Source organism: Micropterus dolomieu, linkage group LG19 (assembly GCF_021292245.1).
Source record: "Micropterus dolomieu isolate WLL.071019.BEF.003 ecotype Adirondacks linkage group LG19, ASM2129224v1, whole genome shotgun sequence".
NCBI classification, from domain to species: domain Eukaryota; kingdom Metazoa; phylum Chordata; class Actinopteri; order Centrarchiformes; family Centrarchidae; genus Micropterus; species Micropterus dolomieu.
In genome coordinates, this window is record NC_060168.1 from 32,745,608 (window position 1) to 32,772,271 (window position 26,664).

Consider the following 26,664-nt stretch of genomic DNA (forward strand, 5'->3'; position numbering starts at 1 on the left):
GCAAGCATTGGTGGATGTCGCGGTGGTATAATCTAATCCTATTGTGATAAATACATAAACCATGGTTAGATTCATTTTATTTGCCATCTAATTATCTTGTTGTGGGGTCAACTGCGCTAGTATTTTCTCGCTTGCTTTCTATGTCATTTGTTTTCCTTTTATGGCCTTAAGAGCACTGTTTTTGTTGTTAAGATGTTGCTTGATGATGATGCTTTTCAGCCTTTCTTTCAGATTGGACAGAGATGCAGGAAATGAGGGAGTGAGAGAGATGATGAGACGCAGCAAAAGGCCGCAGGCTGGACTCGAACCCGGGCCACTGCAATAAGGATATAAGGAGTATAGATGAAAATGAAATCTCCAGCTACCACTTCTGACACTGACTGTAAGCTCAATGTATCCTGGGTCACTCACCCACTCTCTCTCTGATGATTAGCAGTCTGACCGCTCTACTCATGACCATACAGGACAGAAATGTTGTCCATTATGTATGGAAGGAATGAGTCCAGTAGAATAATATGGGCAGCTGTAATACTTCTACAGTGACACCAACATTGTGTTGGTATAACGATGGTGACACTGGTTGGCGGCTGCCTCATACACCACTCTGAATACCTATTTTTTCTCACTCTGAAAGGTATTTCTTCCCGGCAGATGAGTAAAATTGGTGTAAAGTAGCTGTGAGTTGGCTGTTAAATGTGCTCAGTAGCTTTGATCCCAGGGGAGATGCAGCGCTGACGAGCATTGTGAAGAAACATACAGCTGCAGCCTGCTACTGACAAAACTGTGACAAACTGGTGAATTAATGTAATTCACTGTTTCTGCTTCCATTAACCTGCTGGCATTTTTTTTTTCCCTGGCAGAAACCGTCTCTTCATTGTACATTTTCATTCTCCTGTTTTTTACTAAATTTAGTTTGTGAAACGTTATATTTGTTCAGCAGTTTTGTTTGTCTGGAAGAAAAATTAACACAAACTATGATCAAAACCCCCAAAGAGTTCCAGTTTGACACGAGTTAGTCTTTTATAGTAATGATATCTTAGCAATGCTGCAAAATTGGAGCAGACAAATCTTTCACGTTACTGAGTCGGAGAGTTGGCAAGCATCACCACTGGGAAGCAATGCAGTGGCATTAAAGTTCTGTTAATAAGAAATCTGTGATCATCTGCATCAAAGTATATACACACAGCAGGACGAGTGTCAGGGCAGAGTGTAGCAGCTGCACTTAGCACTGCAGTAGCCTTGCAAACTAATGGTCAGTAATAGGGCTTATTTTCCAACGATTTAGGAAAATAATCTAATTGTGATTTTTTTAATCTAATGCGTCCTTATCTCAGTTCAAATCTCCACAAGAATCCATCTTTCTGTATCCCAGTGAGCAAAAAAAACTCAGTTTGAGGTTCAATTCAAAAGTTGGCCCCCGAAAATAAAACCAAGTGTCGCCACTCATGTTTAATAGACACGCTTAGTAATTCTCCAACAACACTGAAGTCCCTCTTTTTCGGGCTTGTGCGTTTGGTTTGAAACTCCGTTTCACAGATATTTCCTGAGCTGACTGGTGGCTGTGTGTGTGACGCAGGCACCGATCGCCACAATACGCTTACGTTACTACACGTGTCTTTCTGTAGTGCATTTTTCCTGTTCGCCAAAGCGGTGGATGGGCCGACGATTTCGACCACCGCCACCAATTTACCCGCGCGTGGCGGCTGCTACTTTCATTCTGTGTGACACTAAAGTTTCTGTAGTGTCCGCTTCTGTCAAGCTTAAGGGCGTTGTACAACAACAAGTCAGGGTACAGCGTAACGTGTGAAGTTGATGCTTCCTCAACAGACTGGTTTACTCAGGAGTGTCATGTGACCAGAGTGTAATCGCAGCCTTTGTGATTAGAAAATCTCATTTTATCATATTGCGATAATATCGCAAATGCAATTAATCGTTCAGCCCTAGTCAGTAAATAAGATCTCAAATTTAGCATTTTTAGTCACGTCAGGTTTCTACGGGTTCACGCCAAAATATTATTATTAAAATATTGGATTCAAGCATCGTGCGTAAGTTAATAAACTACGTCATCTCAGGACTGTAGTATGTAAGTATTTGGAGGTCAGCTTTATTTACCCGCCCACTGTATGACCAATAAACAAAAGCCATGCCCACTACATGGCTTTTGTTTACAATTTCTGGACCGTTTGACAGTTTGCAAATTGAAACGATGCATCATCCTCGCATTGGTGCGATTCAGGAACTGGACCTTTGATGTGTGAACCCTCCCTTAAAGGCCGGGATGGATATGGGGCCAAATTTAGGTCTCTGTTTTAGGCACATTCACAACTGTGGCTCATGTGTCAAGACACTCCCAGTTTGTGTCCTTACATAGCAAATAAATGTTGACATGGATCATATGCCACCAAAGTGTGTTTGTTTGTGTTGATCTTAATTGTGCTACTTACATCAACGCAAACAACAAAACAACTTTCTAAACCTAAATATATATTGAAATATTATTTGTCTTTTTCGCGTCTTTACTCCGCATGTCATCTGTAGAGCAGTATGCTAGGTATGATGGCCATGAGTCACGCCTGAAGGTAGGTTTTCTTGTATACTCTTACTTTAACAGTACATTCAGTTAATATCACACAGCTTTAAGTCTCATCTCGCAGAATTTCATGAATTGATTGTTTTTTTCCTAGAGCGTATTTCCATTATTTGCCTCTTGAGCTTTGTGTATTTCTGACCTGAAACTTTGACCTGTTCATTTTCTCGTTGTAATGATTAATTGAACGGATGGATTGCTGAGTTAATGAGATCGACTCTCAAGCTGATGGCTCTTGATGGATGTTTCTGCTGAAACGTAACGCTGTGTCAATTCCACTCTTTCCTCAACGGACTCCAAACAACACATCTACAGTCTGACTCCCACATTCCTCTGAGGTTACTCTTCCTGGGGAAAAAAACAGCTTCACCTTCCAATAAAGTCCCAGGGGTCTGGCGATGTTGGGATAATGGTGCAACATTCCGGTCTTGAACAGGCTTGTGTATAAGCGGCTATAGATGGAAACAGGAGAGGCAGCTACACTGATGAGACGAAGCTCATCCATAACACTAATTGGACAGAGCGGCAGCTGCAGGCCTCTGGGTAATCAAAGCATCAGAGCCACGAGCACGCCTGGCTCGAATTTTTTTTTTTTTTTTTTTACAACCTCACATCAGTAGTGATGGAGGCGGCTGTCAGTGGCCGAGCCCGAGTGCATAAAGGTGCTGAGAGCAGCCTACAGATCAGGCAGCTGATTGGTCGGCCACCTTCACCACTGCTATCACCATCGATCGGCCCACCGGGCTGTAAAGGCTCTGTCCTTTTCATCGGGAACCTGCAGCGTTTTAAGAAAGGCATTCTTTAAGAAGTCATCTGGTCTCGTATTAAACTTGCAGGACTTTTATCTTTTGGATGAAATAAGAAATACTGAAACTAGTGCCATTGATATTTTGTCATGTTCTTAGTGCTGGAGAGTTTCAGAGAAATAATCTCACCCCGCTGTCTGAATAGATCTCTCTATTTTAGGAAAGTAAAATAGTTTATACTAAACTGCGATTTAAAGGTTGTTGATGTTTGTGAGTTCGAGCTCAGAAGTGAGGACTTTTATTTGAAAAGTGACAACTTTTTGGGAGAGTGTTTTAGAAGGTGAAGATGTTTTTTACAAGTGGGAACTATTTTAGGAAAGTGAAGACTTTTTGGAAAATTAGGTCTTTTGGAGACGAGGACTTGTTAAAGTGGGGATTATATCCTTTTGGAAAGTGAGGAGCTTTTTGAAATGTGGGGACTGTTTTAGAAAGTGGGAACATTCTCTGACCATTTTCTCATTTATCATTATATTGGGCTTAAAATGGGGACATTTTTGGAGGTGAGGGTCTGATTTTGGACCGCGAGGATTTTTGTCTGTTTGAAAAGTGTAGATTTTGTACTAATTCCGGAGATTGATATGAATTTTTTTGAAGGTGATCATATTTAGTCTGGTCCTCATTAGGTGTAGAGGTTAGACATGTAGCTGGCATTGTACTGTTAGGGGGGGTAATGAGCGCGTAATGTCAGTGACTGTCTTCACAAGTATAGAAGTACAATCGTGTGTGTGTGCAGTTTCTGTGAACTTGTATTTTCACGTGGTGAAGATGATGTTAAAAGCAAAGGCTTATTACAAAAAGGTTAAGTTAAGGATAAGCCATCCTTTAAATTAAGGTAATTCTATACAATGCCCTCAACACGTGAGAAAACATTGTGTGTGGTCCAGTGTTTAGCTGTTAGCAGCAGCAGGCTGTTCGTGCCTCTTCTTAGCACCATGTTGTAAAGCAAGTGGAAATTCAATTCAATAAATGAAGGCAGACATCCAGCCCACTCACTCTCTCCCTCCCTCATTCGGCCCTTGCTAGCCCCTCTGCAGGGTGGTGAGGCTGGTATTGATCTTCAGTGCCTTGTAACGGTCCAGCTTTAATTAGCGCTGAATCCTAAAGACGGAGATGAATAGATGGATTGGTGGCGAGATGTAATTTATCATTTTAACTATCAATATACGAGCATGTTGTCCTGTTGTGAGCATTACTTAAATCTTATTGTGTGTTATCTTATCTGCTTTTTTTATCATGTTATCTGGTCTGTCTTAATTTGTCTTCCGTTGTCGGCCGCGGTGGTTGGCAGGGAGGGAAGTGTCTGGCTGCAAAGTAGTCAAATCTGCTCCACATTACTCCCTGTTGCATTTCCTGTTTTCCTATGTGTGCGCGGGCAACAGTGAGTGGACACGTGGCGGTGCCAACAGCAGCCATCACCGCCGGCTACGCCTCACTAACATCCAGCACTAATGGAAAAGCTGGCCTTCGATGCCAAGGCGCACAGGTTTGGCAGCTGTTTGGTCGAACCTGCATTCACAGCAAATGTACAGGCCCAGAAGCTCAGGCTCTTTTTTATTTTTTTTTGTAGCCTCCACAGTCTGTTAAAGCTGCACCCGTCCAGATTTTTATGTAAAAATCCAGCTGTCATCTCACCCTGAATGAGAAAGTATGTTGGCAGCAGAGAAAGTATATGAGCTGCTGTAAATTCAGCTGTCAGGCTACTTACTGTACTGGCTAAAAAGATTTTTTAAAACAGAAAATACATTTTTTAAAATCCAGTTAAGCCAAGTCAGCTTTCTTCACGAGATGAATGAATATACCACTTTAGTTTAGAGGAATGTTTTCATGTTTCTTTATTGTCAACAAATCTCATGTACAGACCCAAACCAACAAAGTGTTCGTCTGTCTCTCAGTACTTTCTGTCTTCCTCACCTCTGTGGCTCTCAGCTCCAAGCCCATTGGTTCCTACTGAAGACATAGAACATTGTTCATTTTCCTAAAATAGGGGGTTTTTTTTGCAAACTTGACCCGGGTAAAAGGAAAAACTTTTCCATTTGTCAGCTATCCAACTAATTTGTTTCTTGGTCTGTAAGCCTTGCAGGGCTGCACTTACAGCCGGGTTGTTAAAGAGGAGCTCCACTTATTTAGCACATGAAGATCAGTTTATCTTAAAGAGGTCATGTTCTGCTTTTTGCCCCTCTCCTTTACTTAGTTCTATATCTTTTTTGTGCTGTAACAGGTTTGCAAAGTGAAGTCCAGCCCAACGGGAGTTCCCAGCTCCCACAGAAAACTCTGCTCCTGAACTGCCTGAAAACAGCTCGACCAGCCTTTACTTCCGTAACCTACCGACGTCACGTCGTAACACGCGTCATAATGCTTTGTTACAAATTAATAACTTACCACTCTGAAACGTCTTGCTCCAGTGCAGGTTGTAAAGCTGTTTCTGGTTGTTCTGTGTTTCGAGATCAGACTCGGGTTTACAGATGGACAGCTGAACCGAAGCCACGTTACCGGCTGAACCAGCTTTGTTTTGGATCACACTACTTGTCAGGACTTGCCCTACTCTACTTCTGATTGGCTAGAAGTTCTTCTACCAAGGTACTGTGCATGTGCAACTCCCAAGAAAGATCGAATAGAAGTGAGATGCCTCGCTCGGCAGCTAAAACGGAGCGTTTAACACGCGGCGAAAAGAGGTGCTACCGCAATGTTTAAAACATTAAACCATGTAAACCTATACTGGTACAACCCTTAAATGAAATGATGACCTGAAAACGAGTATATTATGACCTATTTATAATTGTTTTTACAGGTTAACTTAATCTGCGATGGACTGGCGACCTGTCCAGGGTGTACCCCGCCTTTCGCCCAATGTCAGCTGGGATTGGCTCCAGCCCCCCGCGACCCTGGACGCAGGATAAGCGGTTGACGATGAATGGATGGGTGGATGAAACAATTATAATGTCGGTCTGACTCTGGAGTTTTTGTTTTGTCTGAGAAAAAAGACTTGGACTTACAAGTCTATAACCAAAAGCCTGTGTTAAGCACGGGAGGTTTGCCAGACAGCGGGGCTCTGACGAAGAGAAGCTACTGAATTTCATTTTGTCCCCGCCCCGCACTTTGTGGAAGTACAATTGTAAATCAAAGCAGTATAAATGTGGAGATCAAAGCTGACACAGTAACATGAGGAAATACAGTCCTCATGTGTCTCCGTGTCTGAGCGCTGTAACTTTAAAGTTTTAATTGAAACCCCCAAAATTTGGAAAACTATTGCTCAGAATTCTTCAGCTTTGTAGCAGCCCATAAAACATTTACACACAGTTGATTTAAGCTGTGATCGATGTTTGCAGTTTGTATCACTATTCAAATCAAATCGGAGTTTGACAGTATTTATTAGGAGTTTATTATATTAAAAGTCCTTGGCTTAATCTGATCCTAAGAGTAATGAGATTGTTTAATTACCGAAAGGAAAATCCCTAATCATCCCTCCACTCTTATCTCTCTTTATGTCAGAAATTATGTCTTGGATTTAAATTTGGATCCACAAACGACTTCGACTCAAACCCCCATAAGCTCTGAGAAAAGCAGCGTTCACTTCCGTTTATCTGTTCCAACCATTAAAGTCACAGAGACATGAAATGACTCTGAAGCGTAAAATTACATACTGTACAAGTTTATGGATTAACGTCTGCCGTGGACGTGACTGCGCTCAGTTTCCAGAGGGTCCATTAAACAGTTTTCTGTACAGAATTTGTGTCAGAAGTGAGGAGCTTCTGCAGCATCTCAGACAGCATTACTTCTCTTTATGTAACTACTGAATTTACCAGAAAAGATCTCTGCATACTGAGCTTTTTACTATATTTAAATAAAACCCTCAACTTAAACACTTCCTGAACCATTAAGAAGAAGAAAAGATTCCTCCAGCAGAGAGAAAACGTCAGGACTTCACAGTAAATGTAACAGTTGATACACAACAAAAATAATAATGACCTTGTGTGATTTGTTTTCATTGTCAATTATTGTCTCAGGACACCTGGAGGTACGTTAGAAATATCCTGCTCACTTATTGTGCATGAGATTGTGGTATTAGACAGTGCTGTCGTCGTATTGACCCATCATCCCGTTTTTTCATAGGAATGGTTTTACATTTTAGGAAATATACTTCCTTCCTTTTTATATACTGAGTTTGATGACAGGATTGATAATACTTTCATGGTTTTAGACCAAGAGCCAGTTAGCTGAGAAGTCAGAAATGCACTTACCAACACCTCTAAAACTAATTAATTAACACACTGTAACAGACTGTATCTCGTTTGTTTAACCCACACACAAACATACACCCAAAAAAGACAGTTTGTGGTGTTACGGGGAGTTACGTACTGGAACTATTTCTTGGCAAACAACAGCTTGGCAGAGTGGTGTCATGGAGTGTGGTTGTCCAGCTTCCAATTTTAGGCTAATCACCAGGGTTGGGAGGATTACTTTGAAAATGTAATCCGGTACAATTACTAATTACTTCTTTAAAAATATAATCAGCAACGTAATCCAAGTACCACAAAATAAAAGTAATCTAACCTGATTACTCTTAGTTACTTTAGGTTTACTTCAATGCCAAAAAGGCAAATGAAGACAAGCGAGTATCATAGATGTGTTTTCTGTATTTTTAGAGAAACGTGCAATAACAAAATCTAACGTTCCCAAAATCCATGTTTGAATGTTTTTACATGATATGCTTTGCACTATGTCACCACTATGGCAGTTTCTGGCCCATCAATGACAAAAAAAACTTGTTTTGTAGGTATTCCATTTTAAAATGTTGATGACTCAATCTGCACTTGTATTAATTTAGCATAAAATCAAAAGATTCTCAATAAAATGCTGCTGAAGCACAGTGTTTCTGGGACCGGGCCCCACTGAATATTGTGCAAATCAACTTTTTTCATTGATTTTGGTGAAACTGAATCACATTTGATGGAGAAAGATTAGAAATAAAAATGTATAAATATATTTTAGTTGTCTCTAGATGTACCCCGGCTGCTTTGCCTCAACTCTGTGATTGAGTTTCCTGATGGACAGATAACTTTGCTTGTTGCTGAAGTTAGTTAAGTTATTAGCTCAATTTGCTGTGCAACAACTGTTCAGATGAGCTTACTCTGCCCGTACTGGGAGCTCGGAGCCCCAGGGGAGTGCTAGTGTTTACCATAGACTGTTTGAAGGTGTTTACACCTTTACGCAAACACTAGAGGTTTTCAGGACAGGGGCGGCAGCAATTTGCATTAACCCCTTGACACCGATTGTCTCAAATTCGCATCACACCTCTTCCTTTCAGACTGCGGCCAAGATAGTCCCCCAATGCCTGTTTGTGCATATACGATACGGTTTCTCGTTTATGCCTGTTGTCGCTAATTTGCATCATACATACATCCTACCTGAATCATTTCTATGTTCTATAGAGAAATTAACAATCTTCACTTAATTTAACATCAGCTTGAAAGCAAATGAAAACACATCATTTTTGGCGTCAAGGGGTTAAGGTAGCATTTTTCGATAAGGAAGCATAAATCATCAGAACACCGGTTTCCTATCTGTCTGTATCTGTGGCTAGTTAGCTCAGTGAGTTAGCCGTGCTACTCGCGGTTGTATTAGCTTACTCAGCCCCGGGGTGCCAAGAGCCAAACCCGGCAAGAAAACCACCTCTGTACTGTATTCCCAGTGGTCTAACTGGCCTCGTAGGCTATTCTCGGTCCCGGTCCAGCTGCCGTGTCCACTCACTGAGATCTGGAACCAGTCCACACACAGTCTGCGTGACGGGGTGGTTGGGCGTAACGTTAACACACATGCGAATGTAAACGCCAATCAATTATTGCGATACGTCCCTCCCCACCTTTGTATTTTTACAGAAACGCGTACGCAGTAGATATACTATCTACTGTAAAAAAAACATACATGGAGGCAAATAGCACTGCATTTTCTGTTTCATGGACACTTTGTGTTTAAAATAATCCTATGAGTAATCCCCGATTTTACAAAATGTACTTGTAATCTGATTACATTGTTTTTTTCTGTACTGTAACGGAATACAGTTACTTTTTTTTGTATCCTGATTACGTAATCCGTTACACCCCAACCCTGCTAATCACTTCCTCGCTCTACGTCCAAACTAAACAGACAGATAGAAGAGTTTAACTACTTATTTGGTAATATTCTATATTTTCGTTGTAGCGAACAAATAAATAAAATAAAAAGACCAAAACCAACGATGTGTTTGTCCGTTTCTCTTAACTTTCTGACTTCCCTGCATTGATGTATTAAAATAACTTGATACCGCTCTCCAAGATGGCGCCACATTTTTCAGGTTTCTGCGGGCTTCCTTGTTTTTGTGTTCACACAGCAATTCTGACCAGAGTGTCCAGACTCGGGTCACATTTAAAAAGATCCGATCCGTATCGGATTTGGACCACAAATGAAAGTGGCCCAATTCCGAACTGCAAAAGATCAGATTCCATGTGATTTGGCCTGTTCACACTGTCATAAAAAGTTCAGATCTGAGTCACATATGAGCACATAAATTGGATTTGAGTGACTTTGGACTGCAGACTGCACGTAGCCTCTGGGTGCTTTCACTCCTGTAGTTGGGTTCAAACACCTGCGCTGGCTAGTATACGTTAGCAAATGATTTTCATAAACATAGCATGGCTTATACAGATCAATTATAAGATCGCTGAACACATTTATTAGTGGTGGTGTAGCTTTGGAGAGAATGCTCAGATCCTATCTCTGCTATCATAAAATCCTGTGGTTGGGAACCGCACCAGAGTTCGTACCGAGACCACCTCTTCAAGGAGGTCTCGTTACGCTCGTTTGGTCCGCTTTTGGTTCGCCCCCGAGTGCACACCCACATTTACACACCTCCAAACGAGCCGCACCAAGGGTGGAAAACAAACTCTAGTGATGTTCAACTGAACTGAATGAGGCAGGTGTGAAAGCACCCTAAGAGTCGCAATCTGGCCGGTTAAAAACATCTCAAGTCTAGTTTATTAAAGACAGCTCAGTAATTTCCTAAAACAGCTGCTTACTGTAGTATTTATCAAGCAAACAGCATGGTGCAGTTGTTGGGGACTATTTTAAGCAGCTGAAGAATCCACATGTGATGCTCTAGAGCAGTGGTTCTTAACCTTTTTTGGGCCAGGTCCCTCACCGCCCCCCATCAAAAAAGATGTTTGCTATTTGCCCTGAATATTGTTGATTTTTTTATTGTTGTTGTTACTATTGTTATTAAAAACATGGAAAAACACATAATTGAGTGACCAACAACATATTAATTACTTTCCCAGGTCACAAAAAAGCCATGTGAAAAGTAATTATATTTAACTAATAAGTGAATGTTCCTCCCAGAAACTGTGTGTGAAGCCAGAGACTGTTTTTGTGGATGGGGCACTTAATAAGTGGGGGGGTATGGGGTCCTCCCTCAGAAGATTTTGAGCATTAAACACTTAATTTGCTGCATTCTGGTGAAAATTTCTGCTCCAATTTTTGCCTTTTCTGCACCAATTTATGGAGGAAATGTCTTATTATATAAAGGGAAACACAAAATTCCCCTCGACCATCTGACAGACACAGAACTGTTACCTTCAGCACCTCTGAAAAGACTAGAAAGGCGCTATACAAGTACGGAGCATTTACATGATACAGTCCCCAACAGAGCAAAACTACTGAAACTACTGTAGATGTCCGCTTTGGCACAAACTGTCTGCAACTCACAGCGCGAGGTGGGTCCACGTCACTCGCTGGTGTCACAGCGAAGCTGCTTTCAGGGTGAGTCCGACAGCAGAATATATCCCTCTTGTAAATGTGTAACCACTGCGATAACAAGACGTTCACGGTGTGTTCTTCAGAGAATGTCAATTTTCCAGAGTTTACACAGTAAACGCCATGTGGGTAAAATTATAGAGATGATACTCCGACTTCCCGTTCCTGTGAAGGCAGCACAGAGCTGCACCACAAGTAGCAGACGGAGAAAAAATACACCGTCTCGTCCCGTCGCAGTGGACTAAACTGGAAGGCTTTAATGTGGCAGGCCACAGTTTTTTTGCAAGAAGTTTAAACTGCTATTGTTGTGAATCTTTGGTGTAAACTCGGCTTAGAATTTCCAACTAGCTAACGCCCTCCAAAAGCAGCTCAGCGCCCCCAATTCCAAAATACTGCTTCCAGCGCCCCCCATCGTCCTCGGAACGCCCCCGTTGAGAAACACAACTCTAGAAAGCATTCGAGTCAGCAGGACGGTGAATGTGGGGCTGATTCAAACTAAACTACAGTGTGTGTGTGTTCACGGTGATGTCGAACACCCAGTGCATGTTCACATTATATTTACATTAATATTGATACAGATGATATATATGTTGTGTTATCATCCTCACTGCTTTTAGTAAGTAGGAGCCATTGTTGCAATCTTTTAATGTATTTTCATCCCCTCGTTTTATCTGACTGCAGCCAAACAGAAGACGACACCTGTAAGTGGTGAGGTGATGGGATGTGATCTAAACTCTCAGGAAATCAAACTGAGAGTTTTGACTCGCTGTCAGAGAACAACCTGACAGCTTCAAATTCATAGCTACCATTCTCCCAGACAAGCAAGCCGAACATGTCATCAACTTTTCAGAGGCAGGACACTTTTCTTTTCATTTTTTCCCCTCCTTTGTCGGGCTACGTTAGAGCGACTCAAACCTCAGCACATCCACGCTGTTACAAAGCCTGGCAGATGAAATGTGCCATTTCATACTGCCCGGAGAAAAACTGTAAAATGTGGAGACATGAAAGAGATCGTTTCCATCATGCCCGCACAATACGGCAAAATTCCTAACTTATTCAGCATTTCAGCTGCAACTCTGGACTTGTTTTTTTTTTTCATTCTTCCTGCCATCAAACTTGAAAAACTTCCTTGACGCCAAGTCTGAAAGAAACGAGCAACCAAGCAAAGCTCACCAACACATTATCAGGAGCCGGAGTTCAATTCTGAAGAAGAGCGATGATTTAAAAAAAAAAAAAAAGAACCTAGACACGACTCTTTTTATGAATCGTTATCCCGTCCCTCCAGGGCACGGACCGGAGCAGGAAAGAACACAGAGTGCATGCTGGGAGACGAGCGCTCCTCCTCGCCGCACATTATGAGCTCCAGATTGTTAAGTGTCAGGCTCCTGGTGTGTAAAGTTAAGAGGCGACAACAAAAGGCATCTGCAGCGCCAGCGTGAGATTCACAACACAAGAAGGCCGCTGTCAGCAGCGGGAGTCAGCCGCTCCTCACATCTGGACACTCACGCTCAGTCAGCCCTTTATTGAACCCGCAACGAGGAGTTGGCTGAAATTTAAGATTACATTTAATACTTTTAATGACAAAATCATTTTAGGATTGATTTTGGACAAACTATGGGGTAATTTTGGGGTGTTTGGACAGTTTTGTTGTTTTGTTGTTTGGACAGCGCGGGGGCAAAGAGTCTTTAGTTTTCTGGGAGAAACCAACTCAAGCTCTTACATACAGGATGTGTGGCACCTCGGTATGCATGCCTTCCGGGATCATAGATCAGTGTGGTTTTTGGTTCTGGGAAAAAAGAAACTCAACATTAATTTTGAAAATTGTAAGTTTCATTAAACTGTGACTCACTGGCCACAAATCTTCAAGTAAAAGTAGACGCTCCAGTGTTAGAAAGTAAAGGTCTGTTAAATCCCCATCTATCGTCGAATGAGGTAACACAATGGTGACTGAGCCTACGGCCCACTGATGAAAGTACTGCAATATTTATACATATGCAGTATTATGAACTGGGTGTTAGTGGCAACGTTCTTGGAAAAAATGCTGTATTAAGTTACTGCTAATGCAAACTGCTGCATTAAAAGCATTTAACTGGCAAAACACGGGTTGACTTTTATTATTATTGTGAAGAAGTCACAGGAAGTGCAAAGTGCGTCAGTGAGATTAGCACTGACAACATGTGAAGACCAAACAAGATGATTTTCTGCATTTTCTGACAGAGGATCCTTTTAAAATGTTTCAGGGAGTAATGAAACACTCATGAGCAGCACAGTGAGCTGTTAGATGAAGAGCTGCAGGAGACAGGCTGCACACCTCCAACTCAGCCAGGTAACCAACTCCTTTCACTGTGCCCTGCTGTTCACACACTGTGCAGCATAAAGTCAGATCACGGTTCCTCACAGAATGATGGAAAAAGGCCAATTACTGCCTGACTTCTTTATTAACACAGAAATAGTTTGTTTTGCTGCCCCAAGAATTCTGTAACCTGTAGTATGAAACCACACTTGCTGTCACAACCAATAACAACAGGTGTAGGCAAATCATCCAGAAATCTTTAAGACAAGTGAAGCATATTTACAATTAAGTTAAATCAACCATTAGAGCCAGCTGGATTATTCCTGGACAACTGCAGCTTGGGCTCCTTTCTACTGTGCGTCAGTACAAGCGACTGACGCACACATGAAGGAACATTCAGTTCAGATCTTTATTGGCCCACAAGAGGAAATTCTTTTTGCAGCATAACAACACAAACATGAAACATACTAAGACAATTGAAGACATTCAAAGTGCTGGACCGTGTATGCAATTCAGAATAAAACAAAGGTTTTGTGCTAAACATGAAGAATAAAGATAAGAAAAATAAAATGCTAAGCTTTATGGGGAACCAAGAGGCAGTTTATAATGTATTAGAAGTAAGGGCACCTGTTGCACCTTATTTTGGAAACCTGTATCTCTGTCTCCATTACTGCAGGGCTCAAGCCCTGTAATAGATACAGGTGGAAGGAAAACTGTGCTGAGACGTATGGCTGTATGTCTCTGAGTGTATCAGGCTAATATTAAGGAAATATAATTTTATATTTATTAATTTATTTAAGCATTTATATATTTAGTGTCTGCCCTTAAATCCCACCACAGCACTGAATGAACACCCAAAATGTTACACCTCTAATGTCTATTGGATATAATTACTAAGAATATCTGGGCAAAACCCCAAAGAATAAACTGTGCTATTTCTTTTTTTTTTTTTTTTCCACAATTCTGGAAAAATAGAAATAACTGGATAAACCAAATCTAATGAAATGTTAAAGTTAAAGTTATTTCAGTCCTAAATATCTGCGAATGCTGTAAAACTACTTCAACGTGTCTCCAACAGAAGCTCCTTCCTCTTCTGCACTTTGTCTGGAGACAAGGAGTAACGCTGCACTACAAGGAGTTAATTTACTTTAGAAACAAATTTAAAAATTGTTAATATGCTGACACAAACTTTAATTAAAATGAAATGTTAATATGACTCTTTGATCAGATACGTTTGCAGTGTGTCCATTGAAAGATTGCGTGCAGGATATACACAGCGTACTGTATGTACACATGTATAATTAGTTTGCAGATAAGCAGACGCACTTCCTCTTCACTTTACATATTTACATCCATTCTCACAGCTGGGAGGGTAGTGAACTATTTCGGGGCGGAGCGCTTAGATTCAGCTCGCAGTCCACCCCTGCTGGGATTTAGCTGCAGCTATTGACTGTGTTTACAAGCCCCATAAGCTGAGACAATACGAGACGAGCTGCCTGGGAAACCTGAAGCTCGTCTAATAAGCTGTGGAGGACACTGGGCTGCTGCAGCAGCTGGATGAAGCTTTTTGTTTCACACTGTTAAAGTCTGAGCAAATTTCCTCAGCGCTCCAAGGAATTCGTCTGTTTAGTTCAGGGACCCTTGATTGTTTTATACATTTTTTATCAAAATTTGCACTACAGCCTGCAGAATGCCACAAAAGTCCACCTTCAACAGTGATTTAGTCTGATTCAGTTGCCTGGTCAGGCAAACTTTAATGTTCAGGTGGAGCAGAGGATTCAACAGTGCCATCCGTTGATTCATTAGAAATGAATAAAGCAGAGAAGACAGCTGACTGACAGACTGATGACAGCTGTCGTATTCAGATGGATATGATGACAGCATCAAATCCAGATTATTATCAAAAACAGGATAACACTTTGGAAAATACTTTGCAAGTAAATGTACTTTCTCACTCTTCAGCGGCATCCTGCCATTTTCTCCTACATTTTCCCCAATCAGGGTGAGAGGGTGATGAGTAGGACATGATCATAAATATGATATTTACATTTGGAAACGCTAAAAGCTTTTTCCATAACCAGGACACTAATGTAAGGCCCCTTTCACACCTGTCGTTTGATTCATTTGCACCAACACTTTGGTTTGGTATGTTTGAAGTTCACTCTGATTTAAAGGGGCCCTGTGGTGTTTTTTCTGTGTTCACCATCCACTTGTACCTTACTCTACTGCAAAATGAACTGCTTCACGAAAGAGGCAGTCAGTCACCAGGCAGGAGTTGATGGAACAGGTACATCTCTTGAATTAACCGTGTTAGCAGCTAGCTGTTAGCTCGCTTGCTATTTGACGGTTACCAATCAGGACATCGTCTTCTTTTCCTTCCCACGCTAGCTAGCGTATTGGGCAACAAGGGTTCTCCATCGAGTTCTTCGGCCTCATCCCAGGAGACGTTGAGGGCCTTGAGGTCGTTGGTGAAGGTCCACCGCCAGGTCAGTCGTGGCCGGCCCCTGGCGCGTCGGCCTTCGGGCGAAACGCCTTCTTCGGGATTCGGCTGTTATTCATGCGGATAATGTGTCCGGCGAGCCGATGATGTCGCTTAACTTGGGCAGCTTGCCTCGCCTAAGGACCTCCTCGTTGGTTATGTGGTCGAAGTACTGTATCCTCAGTATCCTCCGAAGGCAGCGTTTGTGAAAGACGTCTACTCTTCGGGTTATACTTGCCGATACTTTCCATGCTTCAGAGGCATAAGTTGATGATGATAGAGGCGTACAGGATAGTGTAAATTATAGTTAGCGGTTTTAAAGTCATGTTAAAACTCACTTATCTACTATCACAGCTCTGTGATAATTCACACTAGAGGCTGACATTTTTTCAGGAATCCTGTGGGTCACATGATTCCTGCGGAAGTCTGTTTATTTATATATAGATATATATACACAGTATCTCATAGAAGTGAGTACACCCCTCACATTTGCGTAAATATTTGATTAAATATTTTCATGTGACAACACTGAAGACATGACTCTTTGCTACAATGTAAAGTAGTGAGTGTGCAGCTTGTAGAACAGTGTAAATTTGCTGTCCCCTCAAAATAACACATCACACAGCCGTTAATCTCTAAACCGCTGGCAACAACAGTGAGGACACCCCTAAGTGAAAATGTCCAAATTGGACCCAAAGTGTCAATATTTTGTGCGGCCAGATGATGTAGCATGTAACATGTGATTATATATATATAAATGCAGATAGTATGAATAAACCCGAACAGAACGGGAAACATAATGGGACAGGAGTCATTCTTCCGGGATTGGGACGGGACAGGATTATTTTTGTGGGAGCAGGATGGGACAGGAGTGAAAATCCACTCTAATTCAAACTCAAATGAAACCATTACGCCAACATGTCCTGAACATCACCTCAGATTCATTTTACCAACAAACGTCCAGAAATGTGAACGCACAGCAGCTGCAACTATAACTGAGGAGGGATTTGATTCACCTGGCTGCGGGCTGTGGAAATGGCAGCTGAGCAGCAAAGGGGGGGGGGGGGGGGGGGGGGGGGGGGGGGGGGTGCGCGAAGGGACCCGACCGCCTCGATAGGAGAGGTGCTTAATGTTAATACCTTCATTTATTTCTGCAAAGACTGCTGGGAGAGAAGGGAAAGGCTACAATAAAAGCAGCTTTCACCTGCAGCCGATGGCAAGCCGCTAATAAAACATTAGCCATTTTGATCCATCAAGCGCATTAAAATGTCACTCCCTCATTGTGTGAGGCACAGTCACTGCAGCCCTAAATGACCCCTATACAGGGTCAGCGGGAATTAACAGCCTGGCAGCCAATCAGCAGCTTTATATGTGACTTTACAGACACAGTGTTCTCTTTTTCCTTTCCTCAGAAAAAGAAAGAACTCTTAAATAATCACAATGTTGAATAAGACTACTCATTTCATCCTGCCTGAACCTCCAGTGGGGAGAGAAATTATTTAATTTTTTTGTCTTAATGCGACAATGATGCAACAAATTTATATTTAAATTCCTGAAACGAGTTGATTTAAAGTACAAATATCAACCCACTGGCTGACAGTTTAAGATTTTTGGCCACTTGGGGCAAAAGAACAAAACGTCCTCCGCTGATTTATCATTGCGCTCCTGTAATATTGTTGGACTCAGAATGAACCAAAAAAAAAGGATCAAAATAGATGCAGCTGAACCAGCGTTTTTTTAATTCCAAGCATTCTTCTTCCTTGTTAAGAAACGCCTACGTTACCCACAATGCAACTTGGCCGCAGATTGGGGTGCGTTATGCTAGTAACAGCTAATGTAGCCTGAAGCAGAGATGAGCAGCGGGCTACTTAAGGACATTTATCAGACTTCACACAGCTCCCTCTGAGACACTGAAGGCTTTATATTACTTTTAAAACACAGGCAACACCTGGAAACACACACTGACTTTGAGTTATTACATGCCAGGAAAAAGCGGCCTACTTCCGCATTCAGCCGACGCTTGATCATCCCACAGGTTCAGGTTAATGTTTACGGGATTCTCTAACTGTGTCTGTCTGCTGTTTGCTGCCGAGCAGATAGTGTACTATCAGAACTTGTTTTATGGAGACTCTGAGACTAAACCAGACAGGAAATGCACCGCAAAACCAAACAAGGAGCTGAAAGCGGATACAAAGCTCTGCAGAGCTGCAGAGATGGTGATAATCATGTGATGTACTGTTAATGAAATAGAAAATTCCTGCGACCTTCAGAGATGTTTTGCAGTGAGGTCCTATGTGCACATTTTTATAAATGTACACAAAGAAAAGCCATGAAGATTAACATTATATTAATGTTAATGTTGTTCTGGAGGGGATTATTAAATACAGATACCGAGCTGCAGAGGTGAACTTCTTCCTCTAAGGCTGGATCTACTTCACATTCTTTGTTTAGTTCTCATCAGTCCATCAGGAGTCCCAGGAGCTCAGTGGCCGGCCTTCACCGCCGTTAAATAGCTTCTGTGCAGGTTCTTCAGTGGTCTTTTATCGCTCGGCGTCGGCCTCAGGTTAATGATGATCAACTCTAATTCCTCCTATAAACTATTTTTACAGCTGCAGCTCTGGTCTCTGCCGATTCCCTCTGACCTGAGTTAGCAGCTTATACACACACACTCGTCTTAATTCCCTCCATAAACTGTTGATGGAGTTTCTCACCGGTCCATTGAGGAGTTATACATCAGTTATATGTACATTTGTTCATGTCTGTGATGTTATCGAGGAGTAGGAGCAGTAGATTTGCTCGTGTCCTCACTGAATAACCAAGGTTAGCAGGTTAAACCAGGCGAGTTTATTTCTCACAGCTGCTTTTTTGTATTGATGGAGTTCTTTTTCCCTTCAAAATAAGATGTTTATGTCTGTCAGAGACCGCAACAACCCCCAACCAATGTAAATATGAAAATATTATGACAATGCTATTGTTATTATGCTATTTTTTTGACTCTTACTTATAGATTATTTTTAAATATTAGGGAAGTGTAAAAAAAAAAAAAAATACTACAGAGAGCTTTTAAAAAGAAATTACATTTATTCATTTAGCTGACGCTTTTATCCAAAGCGACATACGTGTCAGAGGTCGCACGCCTCTGGAGCAACTAGGGGTTAAGTGTCTTGCTCAGGGACACAATGGTGGATGTCTCACAGTGGGAATCGATTATCTATGCGCCATCACCACCCATCATAATGTCTCCTGTTTATGCAGGAAATTACTTTACAGACATAAAATTCTATTTTGTGTACTATTTTCCAGTTTGTCAGCTGTTATGTAATTGTTACACCTTTTCGTACATTGCTATAATTTATTCCAAATATATAAATAAACATAAATAAAGTGTGCAACAGCTTACTTAATGTAACTACACCCCCAAATTCTGCTAGCTCCCTCCCTTCCAGCATTAAAAAATGCAGCTGCACAAGCAGAAAAACAGCCTATAGGTCGTATTGCAGCAGCTTGACATGAAAGAGGCATCCTTTGGACAGCTGGAAGTATTGCCATTATAGTGTCTCTAAGAACTTCAGCAAAAAACTTTCAACCGCGAAGAATTCTACATCTGATTTATTGAAGCTTCTGCTAAAGCAGCACAGCAATGTGGAAGTTAGTATAGTTACTTTTCATACCCAGTAATAAGTAATAATATTATTACTTTTTTAACGAGTAAGTAAAAAGTAACTAGCCCTGCTGTCTATCACGGGATCATCATCATGGGAAAGAATGCAGTCCTGTGGTTCTTCTACAGCACAAGTCAAAAGCACAAGTCCCATCCATCCATCCATCCATCCATCCATTCATTCATTCATTCATTCATTCATTCATCCATTCATCCATCCATCCATCCATTCATTCATTCATTCATCCATCCATCCATCCATCCATTCATCCATCCATCCATCCATCCATCCATCCATCCATCCATCCATCCATTCATCCATCCATCCATCCATCCATTCATCCATCCATCCATCCATCCATCCATCCATTCATCCATCCATCCATCCATCCATCCATCGTCAACCGCTTATCCTGTGTACAGGGTCGCGGGGGGCTGGAGCCAATCCCTGCTGACATTGGGCGAAAGGCGGGGTACACCCTGGACAGGTTGACAAGTCCCAATCATTGCTCCAAAATTTTAAAATACCAAATACAGGATTAGCAAGTGCTGCCCAACTCTGGCCACAAGCTAACAATTATTCAAACTGAGTAACTAAAGCTAAATCAATCCAAATCTAAAACACACAAAGCTTAACTTTAAGCTAAAGCTAACAACTGCTAAAATTGGAAAACTAACCTAAAAACACTGTTAATCAGTCAAAAGCAAAATTCAATTGCCATAGCCAGGTTTCAACCGGTAGACAGCAGTCGCTGCGTATTTACAGCACAAAATGTGCATTTCAAATACTTTGCACTAAAATGTCAGTCAATCAATTTGTAATAAAACATGCATCAAAAATATAACAACAATATCTTCCACCTATCATGAAGCTTTAAACTGCCAGACACAAACACAAAACAACAAAGGTTGTCCTGCAGGTCCTGTTATTTGTTGTTATATAAGTAGAAAGGTCGAGGCAGAATATCCAGACCTGCACAGGTAAGATATGAGGAGCAGGTGCCTGTTCGGTTCTCTCATGAAGTACAGAAATTTGCTTTCCACAGAAAACCAGAAAACCCTGGACACTGATGAACAATCTGTCTCTTCAATCCGCTGTTGTGTTTATCTGTCAGTTCTTAAAACACCAAGATCTCAGTAAAAGCATTTTCCAGGTGTACTGCACATTTACTTTTGGCAGAACATGTCAGTGCTTAAAAACATCACTCTTTATACTGCATGCTTACACAAGTCTTAAGCTCAGACATCACCAGCCGTATTTGCTCTGTAATGCCTCAGTCTGCATCTGAAGCAGGCCTCAGCTGTGCTGCTAAATAAAACAGAGGCAGGATAGGAATAATCAGTAAAAACTCCCTCCGCTCAGTCTATCTGCCGCTGCTGAATGAACTGCTGTAAACTGCTGATTCCACTCTGTTTCATTTTTAGTAAACACCTGCTCGTCTTTTTTTTTTCTGCACTGAGCAGCGGGAGCCGTCACATCCTGAACAGACCCTATTATTTGGCTGTTTGTACCTGCGCAGCAGACACCTGTCAGCCAGATTAATTACACCGCTGTAGATGCAAGAATGGTGAAAAATGCTTCCAGGGTCCAACACATACTCTGTCCGAGATATAATAATGGGAACAAAACCCAAAAGAGCAGATGCATCTTGGTAATGTGAGTCTGGATATAAACAGAACATGCCCATGGCTGTCTGCAGGGCTCTTTGTCATCATATCAGCACCACAGGTGGGCTGTAACCAACTACATTTACCCAGGTAGTGCACTAAAAGCTGCACTGATCAATATTTTTTATAATACAAATGGATCAAAGAGGACAGTGGGGCATGCTGAAGAGTTGACAATGATGTGTATCAAGGTCGCTGGTGTGTGCTGCTCATAACTTAACTTATAAACTAACAATGTCCTTACTTTCCAGAATGTTTTCAATTTTCAAAAAAAATAAAAAGATTTTCATAATTTTGGATTAGTTGAAGGATGACAGGCAGGACAATTTATCTTGTTTCTCGAAAACGAGTTTTTGACGACTCAATGAGAGACTAAATTACTTTAGAATTTCGATTTGTCTTCTTTTTTTGCAGTGTTTTGTACATTTCAGGCAGGAAAAAGTAGTTTCCCCGTCTCTTTTTCTGTTGTTCTGCCCTCAAAACAATCAACAGCAAACAGCTTTGGACAGATGCAAATCACCTCATTAACTCCCTAACCTAAATCCATTCTGCAGCAGGAGAGATGAGCAAAATGCGAGGAAGAGAAGGGAAAAGACAGGAAAGGGGGGAACAAGCGAAAAAAAAAAACGGCCTGATAAAACATCTGCTGGATTCACCCATCTGTGCCAAGCCGAGCGAGCGAGGCCCGCTGCGAGAGGGAGGAGGAGAGAGAGAGAGAGAGATTGAGAGGTGGTGGGTGAAGAGAAAAGAAAGGAGGAGGAGATGGAGGCATGGTGCCCACGTCAACAAGTGCCAGGAATTGTTTTGGGGGGGGGGAAATGCATCATAATGAAGGCGGGGGCTGGGTGAAAATCTGCAGCTAACGCTAAATCCCTCCGGAAACAATTAAAGTGCCATTGTTTCTCACGGCAAGCTCAGATTCCTGACAATTTTTTTATCTCTCTCTCTGTGTTTTCACACCTGTTTTCAGATGATATTTACTCCTTAAAAATGCCCTGTGTTTTCTTCTTTTACTCTATTTCAGAGGGATTTAGCAATTGATACGCCCGAGGCTCGGCTCTGTTGATCAGCCGCTGCTGCTCCTCCACCTCACGTTTTTTTTTTCCTAAGTGCTTAACTAAAAAAGAAGAAGGCTTCTGGGTCAGCAGAGGACAAGATGTCTGCCTGATTATAGTTGAATTGGAAGAGATTATCCTCATGCTAAAAAGAGATTATCACATTCTGCCTGCACGCCGCATGTAAAGACTACAGGCTGAGGTTTTAAAGTGGATACAGAACCAAACAGACAAAGACATCAGAGGCTGCGAGGACGTTTAAGGTTCAAATCCCAACTTAAGATGACAATATAGCAAACATCATGTGAGCCGGGAAGAATAAGGTAGAGTAAACCTCAGCGGGGAGAACTGTTGGCGTTTAATCCAACTCTCTGAATCAGGAATCACTCTCAGGATGATGTGTGCATTCTTAAACACTGGATTATTATTGGAGCTCAGGACCCCCAGAGGCCCTGAATTCCTCGTGTTCACCATATGTCGGTGGGTTTGAAATCATTTCTCAGAATGCATCTTTTGAAGCTATTGATTTCCCTTGAAAGGAGTAGGTTTATCATTTTTTATGCTCTCGTTATTGTCAGTAAATCCCTTTTTAAAAAGCTGAACTGCGATTGTCCAATCGAAGCTTAGCAACCGTAAGGCGCAGCAGGTCTGCCAAGCTTTTGATTTCTTTCTGTGAGGAGAGATACTTGATATACAAAGAGTCCGGCAGCTGGTGTCTCTATTAACCGTAAGAAATAGATTGTCAAAAGTGTGTTTCTTTGTTCTAACCTGCTAATGTTAGCATGTCTGGCTAGCTAATCTATCACGACGATACAGAGTTTAGGCTAATGTAATGTGCTCTTTACACTCCAGCACCCCACCAAACTCATTAGCCAAGGTAAGTTAGTTACAGGTTTGTTTGTTGCTTGAAGATATGACATTTTGCCTGCGATCTGTTAGCTTTAGCCACAGTCTTTTTTTTCATTACACAGCGCAGTGTAGCACCTAGAGTATGTTGGTTTCCAACCAGATCTCGGAGTTACTTATAATTAGCTTGCTACGTATAGCTATAGCTTATAAAATCATCATGTCCAGGAAGTAAGGATATGCAAAGTGAGGACATGGCCACAAACTAAAATTTGAGGACTCACTTTTTTTTTATTTACTCTAAATCTGCCACAAAGGCCCTGCTAGAATTAAAAACATATGGACAGTCCCCGGTTTCTGCGGCCTGTCCCCATCTGGAGCCGTCCCCGGAAATGTCCCCGTTTTTAACTGGATGTTAATCATAGACTGTATAAGGTGTTAAGAGACCTGAAATCAGATTTTACGTACGTAGCAGAACATACAGGTGTCGTGCCGTTTAAATTAACTCATTTGGCATCCAAAGCGACAACATACAAGCATCAACAGAGCATCAACTACAGATCTACAACTTACAATACATACTAGTAAGACCTCATAGTTCATATCACATGGGGTAAATACCTAGGGAAGGAAGTAAGAGTTAACAAAAAATGCAATCAATACAAGATAATTGTGGGGGATAGAAGAACAAGAGCACAGGAAGTGCATGTTAGAAGTGTTATAAGAGGAAGTGTTCTCTGCAGAGTTTTCAGGAGCTTCTTGAAGTTAGAGAGGGACGCCCCTGCTCTGATGGCGTGTGGTAGCTCGTTCCACCATCGTGGTGTCACAGATGAGAATGGCTGGGACTGGGATTGCTTTGTGTGAAGGGATGGCAGAGCCAGGCAGCGTTTGTTGGAGGAGCAAACTCTGTAATGCAGTATTCCACTTGTCAGAAAGTGATTGGAGCCTCTACTTATTGACTGAAAGGTAGATTCTGCCTCAAAATGACTTGATTTCATTCAGAAGAGTTATATTTGACAGATTATAAAACCAAAATTGTCCCCCTTTTTTATTTCATATCTAATAAAATTATATATTTTTTATGACAAACAGACCAACAAACCAAAAATGGCCCCAGTTTTCATTTCAGAAATCTGGTCACCTTAAATGGTGGAGGATCAATGAATTGATTAGTTCAGAAATTTAAATTATTTCCCATCAATAACATCAAGTGTTCTCTGGTCTAATCTAATGGATTTTCTGCAGTTCTTTGATCTATTTAGACTAAATGTTTTATTGATTAGTTGGGAAAATAGCTGACATTAATTGAATGAAAGTCGACATTGTTTGAATGAAAATAATCAGCAGCTGAGAGGGAAGATCATAATCCAGCATGGAGGAATGACTGAGTAGTGATTTCATGTGTTTAGGCTTTCAAGTGTTTGAGTCACAGCTTGCTGGAAGCAGATTAATGAGAAAACTGTGAAGGCTCTTATATATGAGTATGTGTGTGTTATACATGAACATACATGTAGAGATTCTACAGTTCTTGCTCCACATGTCCATCAAAGCGGCTCATCCATGACGGTGCATCTGTGAGCACAGCTCTGGGCAGCTAATCCTTTGCTGTGCTAAATCGTATTAGCATTAGCGTTTAATTAGCTGCTTGTTGTCATCTTTGTCTCCAGACTCCGACGCCCGGGAGACAGAAAAATCTGACTTTCACCCACCGACACATCTGTTCAATCAACCGATCAACACATTTCGTGTAGAAAAGAGGTCACGCTCAGATCTCATTCTCGGTAGCTACTGTTTGCTGATCCCACTTGAGCTTTAGCACTTGAGCAAAGACCACTGCGGAGGGGGTTTGATTCGAGGCTGGTCTGAGCAGATTGTCTGCACAGAATGATCCTGTAGTGTGAGGGGTTTACAGATGTGTTCTCTTTTGTTTATATGTGCAAAACATAGACAACAGTCTGCCTTTGTGTTTGTTATCCCTGGTCGCTGGAAAAGCCACTCTGAAGAAGTTTAGTATGAATGCCAGATGTGTGGTCCTGCGTCTTGACTGCATCAGCACGGGAAAATAGGACAGTCGCATATGCTGACACATCATCCTGTGATGAGGAGGCTGACCGTCTTTACATAAAAAATTGGATATACATTCAATGCTAACTAAAATGTAATGCTGAGCCCAAAATTATTTTTAAAATATTTTCCAAAAAAACCCATAAAATGCAAACACTGATTTCTGATTGTATTTAGCGTAACTACTTTTGAAGGCCAGCAGTTTCCCCCTGGCTTCTAGTGTTTGAGCTGAATTAAAACCTGCACCGGGCCTATCTGTGCGCTGCAAACACTAGTGTTGTAGTCAAGACGGCCCAAACCGAGACCAAGTCAAGACCAAGACCAGAGTTTATCGAGACCGAGACAAGACCAAGACTTTTAGGGGCTGAGAGCAGTCGAGACCAAGACCAGAGTTTATCGAGACCAAGACAAGACCAAGACTTTTAGGTGCTGAAAGCAGTCGAGACCGAGACCGAGGGAGGGCGAGACCGAGTCAAGACCAAGACCAGTTCCCGGCATTGCATGGCACGCAATAAAATGTGGAACGAGATCATAGGTAATCTCAAAGTGATCTGAAAGATCCACTTTCCCATTAAAACACCCACATACAAACACTAAGAGCTGAAATCATCGTAAGCATCGCGGGGAGGGGGGACAGTCGTTAACGGGAACAACACATGTTTAATTAGAGTTACTGGTTGCATTTGAAGCAATAAGTTTTACTTCCAATCAAAATTAGGATGTTAACAAATCAGACAATGATATTCTCAAAGTTATCTAAAATCTCTAGTCCTCAATGTCCAAGACCAAGACAAGACCGAGTACAAAGGCCGTCGAGTATAAGACGGGACCGAGACCATCAAAAAGTGGTCTTAAGACCGGTCTTTAGACCAAGACCGGTCTTGAGTACTACAACACTACTTGAAGGTGTGTGTTGGCACTATAGAATGGATTTTTTCCCTAGCAGACACTTTGACATGTTGTAGCAGGAACAAAAGATGCTGCTAATGTTGCGGGGAGGGGGGACAGTCGTTAACGGGAACAACACACGTTTAATTAGAGTTACTGGTTGCATTTGAAGCAATAAGTTTTACTTCCAATCCAAGTTAGAATCAGACAATGCAAAAGCAATTTATTGATATTTCCAAAGTTATGGTCTTGACTGGTCTTGAAATAAAATCCAGAGTCCTCAATGTCCGAGACCAAGACAAGACCGAGTACAGAGGCGGTCGAGACCGAGACAAGACCAAGACTTTTAGGGGCTGAAAGCAGTCGAGACCGAGACCGAGGGAGGGCGAGACCGAGACAAGACCAAGACTTTTAGGGGCTGAAAGCAGTCGAGACCGAGACCGAGGGAGGGTGAGGCCGAGTCAAGACCAAGACCAGAGTTTATCAAGACCGAGACAAGACCAAGACCAGAGGTTATCGAGACCGAGACAAG